We start from the raw sequence: 6,000 nt of genomic DNA on the forward strand, positions 1-6,000 counted from the left end.
TTGGCAGATAGCCTTGATCGTGAGGTTGAGTGCTGGGCATTCTGCATTAGGTTGCTGTGATGTTATTGGGATGATAGTTACAGCAATCCTGTGAAGAAATTTAACTTTGTAGAAGAGTGTGGTACTTTCCAGTGAAATCACCAGTTTTTTTGAACATCTGTTTTATATATAAGTTTTTGTAATATCTTCATAAGGGTTGTTTAGTTGTTGGTTTAGTTGGTTGGTTGTTTTTTTTACAAACCACCTTTTGAAAGAAAATATTTTGGTATTGATTTTCCTGAAGCAACCTTCGGGTGAAATGTGTCAGGACCCGAAAAGGGGAAAGGGACTGCGACTTGTATACCACCTTTTTGTAATTTTACAACCACACTCAAAGTGGTTTACATGTAGGTACTTCAAGCATTTTCCCTGTCTATCCTGGTGGGCTCACAATTTATCTAATGTACCTGGAGCAGTGGCGGATTAAGTGACTTGCCCAAGGTCACAAGGAGCAGCGTGGGGTTTGAACCCACAACCTCAGGGTTCCAAGGCTCTAACACTACACCACTCTCCTCTTAAGATAAATGCACAGTGCTTTATAGTATAACAATGCACTTTATGGACATTTTTGCATTTGAGCAAGTTTCAAAGCACAGTGATTGAACAACAGAAGCTTATTCTGAGGGGCTTGACTCCAACTTTGGTCTCTTATTCATGTTTCTGAGCACTTTTGTACATTAAAAAAAAAGTTACCTAAGGAAAAAGGGTGCTATGGTTTTGGTTCTCTGTCCCCATGACCCCTCTGTAAACATTTTTTAAGGAACATATCATGTGCTTAGAGCACACAACAAATGTAGAATGCTTTTTTAAAAAAATATATTTTATTGGGAATGACAAGTGACCCTTTGTGCATCCTGAATTAGACCATTTTTACTGTGTTAGACACCTTAGGACCAGCTTAGTAAAAAGGCCTTTAATCTGTAACTCAATGCAAATTGCCAAATTTATGTCACCACGTTTCCCTCTGCATGATTTTTCAGACAGTTTAGGAATTCACCTTATGAAGTTGGATGAACTGAACCCAAAATTGTCTTCGAGTCTACCCTCAGTTACAACTGCCTCCTTACCTGTGTCAAATTGGCAACCTTAATGCAAAACACAAAATACGAAGCCGAACACGGCGTAATGAAGGAAAGATCAGTGGCACTTCCATTCCTATCATGATCTGTCTTCCCTTCAATCCCTCATGTTCCGACACCCAGAGTCTGACATACGCTTGCACAAATCTGAAGGGAAACGTTTGCAGGTGGGCTTCAGGACCCCTTGCCCATCTTCTACCCTGGACCCCCTGCACGTCTAACACCAGGCGAGAGAAGATGTAAGTAGAGGCAAACTGGTGCAAACCATCCCAGCAGACATTCCCTCCTTTCCTCAATGCTTATGGACTCCCAATTTTTAAATCCATCCTCAAGCTCTTCGTCTCGCTAAGCACCAGGCCCATCCCCTCTACCCAAACACCGGCAGCTACAGCCAGACATCCAAGACGGCTTCCAGCAGCGGGAAAAGCAGGAGAGGCGGTCGCTTTCAACCCCCTCCCCGCCCTCACTCAAACACACAGTCTGCAAAGCACTAGGCGTTAGAGACGCTTCTGAAACTCCCCAGCCCCACTTGCCTTGCCTTTCCCAGCGACATCCACAAAAATCACAGACGAGGAGAACGGAGAGTTACGCCCCTCCCCCCTGTCCGCAAGAGACCGTGTGGAGTGGGAGGGGGAGGGGGGGGCCGCAGAGCAGGCGAAGATTGTTATTGTTATTGCCGTCTTCCGGCCGGGCTCGGTCTGTCCGCAGCCGCAGCAGCGTCTCAGCCAGCCTCCCCACCTGTTGTCCTCGAGAGCGCGTGAAGCGGCGCTCAGCCAACCCCTGCGCTCCATTTCCCTGGCGGACGCCTTCCGCCAATCACCGGCAGAGGCAGGCCCTCGCCTTGCCGCTGACGTCAGTCGGCCTGGCAGGTAGGGAAGGGAGCTGGGTGTGGGTTACGGCGGAATACAGAGTGGCCACCGGCCAAGTAGAATAGTGTATATCTGATAGGGGATTGTCCGTGCACACAGGCGGAGGTGGTCTCCTTTCTCTGTCCCGAAATCGGAGCACGCTTAGTGTGTAGTAGTTAATGGAGGAGGAGCGCGTGTTCCACTAGGCGTGGACGAAAAATGAAACAAAAAGTCAATGAGGCTCATAGTCAAAGCGCCTAGGCTTACAAAGTTGTTACATATCATATGCTACTGTGTAACTTTGTAAGTCTAGGCGCTTTGACTATGAGCACCGATGTAGTTCAGCTACTGTAAGTCTTTTGCAGAAAAAAAGCAAAAAGCCATGGAAATTAAATAACCCAAATGAATACGTATTACTTTATAGAATAGAATAAATGCATTAAAGTCTGTTAACTGGTTCAGTTGGAGGCAGGGGGGGGTAATCTCTAATTGGTATTGGTCTGGTGTTTATATATATTTTAGGTTAAAGGAAATGGGACTTGATATACCCTGTTTTTTCTGTGGTTACAATCAAAGTGGTTTTACGTATCTTAGATAGACTCTCAGTTAACCGGCACATAGTGGGCTTACTGTATGCCGGATAAATGTAGTTTCTGGATGCTTGAGAGTTACTATTAAAAATAGGCCTAATTAATATTATACCCCATACTATAAACTCTTCAAGGCAAACTACCAGACATTTGGTAGGCAAAGCGTGGGTGTACTCAGGTGTAGCGTGCCAAGTTTGCACTTAAATTTCCATCAGAAATTGATTTTATTTTCATTTTTATTTAAAGTATTACAGTATTTGATTTTTTTTTCTGGCTGCTTGAGTTCCAGTTAATAGAGAGTCTACTGTACTTATTTGGTATCTGGGGTAATGAAGTGTTAAGTGATTTGCCCAGAGTCATAAGGAGCACAGGCAACCACAAAGTGCTACAGCAACTGCTCTAAACATGAGGCAACTCTTCCACTCCTTTAAATTATTATACTGTTCTTCTTAGAAAAGAACTGCCAGTAATAACTTTGCATGATACTGGACACAGTTCTTTTGGGTCGGGCGCTGAGTGATTGAGCACATGAACATCAGAAGCAGTACGTACAGTACCATAAGAAAGAATGTGTACATCTAGGTGGTTTACAATAAAAATCCAAGGTTAAAACCAAAAGGACCCCCCCCAAAAAAAAAAAAAACACAAAAAAACCCCAGCATTACCTAACGATACATCATACTGAAAAGTCAATTATAAAAGCAAAAGACAAGAGACATATAGGAGGGAAAAGGAAAAAATACAATGTTTAACAAAAAATAAACCCAAGAAAAAGGAAAACAAAGGGGTCCTTTTATCAAGCTGCGGTAGGGGTTTACCGCACGTTAAACTGCCTGCTGCGCTAGCCGCTAATGCCTGTATTGAGCAGGCATTAGTTTTTTAGCCGACCGCAAGGGTTAGCGCATGATGAAATGTCCGACACGCTAACCCCGCTAGCGCGGCTTGATAAAAGGACCCCAAAGGCCTGGCACATTGGGAAAGGGTAAGAGTAATAAACTGCACTATCTACCGGAGGGAATTTCTTAAGAGGTAAAGGCATCCTTAAACAGAAAAGTCTTCAGATTTGTTTTATATATTGATAAGGATGTTTCATTCCTGATATGACATGGAAACGCGTTCCATAGTGAATGTCTGAAAAATTAGAGCGTGAATGCATATGTATGTGCGACTGAAGAGTTAAGTGTGCATGAGCTTCTGAAGTACATGTGTTTATGTTTCTGTATCTGGTGAATCCAGTCTAGAGGTGTGCACAGGGACATAAGCTGGATTAGAGAATGGCACGGTGACAGAATTCATCCCCGTCCCCACGGATAACCGAGGTAAACCATCCCCATGTCATTCTTTAAGGAGAGAGGGAAGAATCAGAGTATGAATGGGCTCAATCACAGACCCTCAAGCCTTGCATTAAAGAAAGCTGGTGTAGAAGGACTGAGGTTGAGATAGACACTAAAGAATGGCACAGGATGGTTTCCCGCGGTTACGGGAACGGTGATGGATTCTGTCACCGTGTCATTCTCTAATCTGGATCCCATTCCCACCTGTCCCCAATTAATTCCCCACACTATCCACATAATATTGGTACTGTCCCCTCCCCTTCCCCAGTTTTCTTTCCCATCTCAGTACCCAACTCACATTTAAAATAGCTTGTAAATTCAAACAAACATCCTATAATATTTAAACTTACCGTAACATGAAACAATAGGCATAACTTTGTTAAATATGCAAGAAAACATGTTATTTATTAATATGGATTGTGAGAAAACCAATCATTTCAAATTATGTAAAATAATAAATCATCTACAAAGCCAGAGCTCAGTTCCCTTTTATGTTCCTCAATGGTCCTGAAACTGAAAAGAAAGCTCCGATGATGTGCTGGTGAAAGGAGTTCCAGTCAGGAAGCAGACATGTGTTGGTTTCAGCCACACATGGGACCTTTGTTGCCAGTAAGTTAGTAAGCAATTGGCAGAATTCCTTGCCCAAGCTTGAAATGTATGCATCCCCTTTAATCACAGAAGCCATTTCCTGGATCTTGAATAAGTCTTTTAAAAAAGACCCAGCCTCCGGGGCTTCTCGTTTTGGATGTTTTTGTTGTGATTCTGCAATTTACTGCACGTCAGCTACAGCTTTAATCTGCTGTCAGTGTTCATACTGTTCCAGTCTTCTTTTTAATATTTTTCTAAATGATACTGCTGGGGGATCACCTTCGGTTTTTGATGGTTGGAGTGCATGTACGAGATTGAGATTATGATCCTAGAAACCTATCTAGACCTCCTCTGTAAATGCTGTTTTCATATTAGCTGCATTATCGGTACATACTTGAGACTAGCTCAATGGATATAATTATACTCGGCCAAAATGCTTTAAATACATCAATGAATATTCTCACCAGTTTATCAGACAATCACCCTCGTTGCCAACATTACTGAACACATGCATTCATTTTCATCAGGGTGAGCTCCTCTTTCAATTCTGTTTTTCAAACCGAGGTGTTGATGTCAGGTTTCCGAGTCAAGGTGTGCACGGGGACATAATCTGGTCATAGAAACATAGAAATAGACGGCAGATAAGGGCCACGGCCCATCTAGTCTGCCCACCGCAATGACCCTCCCCCACCTAACTCAGTGAATAGATCCCACGTGACTATCCCATTTGGCCTTAAAATCAGGCACGCTGCTGGCCTCAGTGATCTGAAGTGGAAGACTATTCCAGCGGTCAACCACTCTTTCAGTGAAAAAGAATTTCCTGGTGTCACTGTGCAGTTTCCCTCCCCTGATTTTCCACGGGTGCCCCCTGGTTGCCGTGGGACCCTTGAGAAGGAAGATATCTTCTTCCACTTCGATGCGGCCCGTGAGATACTTGAACGTCTCGATCATGTCTTCCCTCTCTCTGCGTTCCTCGAGTGAGTAGAGCTGTAATTTATCCAGCCTTTCCTCGTACGGGAGATCCTTGAGACCCACGATCATCCGGGTGGCCATTCTCTGGACCGACTCTACTCAGCACATCCTTTCGGTCCTCGTCCCCATTCATTTCCAATCCATCTCCTCCCAGCCCCATTCACTTTTGATCCATCCCCACAATAGTAATGACGTTTTTTTGGTTTCCATCCCTGCAAAGTTCCCTATATTACATTACATTAGTGATTTATATTCCGCCTAACCTTCCTACACACATCTAACTCAGTCTGAAAATTTGTGCTGGAGTCAAAAAATGTGCTGGTCCAAAGTAGAACTTCTATGTCCATTTAGGTTTCCTCTATTTACCTCCCTCTGCCACAGCTACCCAAACTCTGTTACTTTAGCCTCCAGAGATTCTTCTCATACTGCCATAGCCAGGAATCTTGTTCTAAGCACAAATATAAACAAAAGGAATTGACCCCAAAATATCCACAAAGAAGAAAATCCAGAGAAAACCCAAAAAACTCTGTGGAGTGACGATGTTCCCAAA

The 6,000-nt window shown here is 43.5% G+C and overlaps 1 protein-coding gene across 3 annotated transcripts in view; it reads right to left on the reverse strand.

Annotated features, from left to right (window-relative positions):
• The window catches only part of STK38L (serine/threonine kinase 38 like), a 129,612-nt gene extending 127,533 nt beyond the window's left edge, over positions 1-2,079 (reverse strand). The window contains exon 1 of one of the 3 annotated variants that reach the window (XM_033951983.1): positions 2,060-2,079. The gene's annotated coding sequence lies outside the window, so the exon portion shown is untranslated. Of the gene's footprint in view, positions 1-1,106; positions 1,347-1,651; positions 1,844-2,059 lie in introns of those variants that run through there. The other 2 variants (XM_033951981.1, XM_033951982.1) reach the window with 2 other exon arrangements.
• Positions 2,080-6,000: the final 3,921 nt, after the last annotated feature.

Source organism: Geotrypetes seraphini, chromosome 7 (genome assembly GCF_902459505.1).
Source record: "Geotrypetes seraphini chromosome 7, aGeoSer1.1, whole genome shotgun sequence".
In the NCBI taxonomy this organism is placed as follows: Eukaryota; Metazoa; Chordata; class Amphibia; order Gymnophiona; family Dermophiidae; genus Geotrypetes; species Geotrypetes seraphini.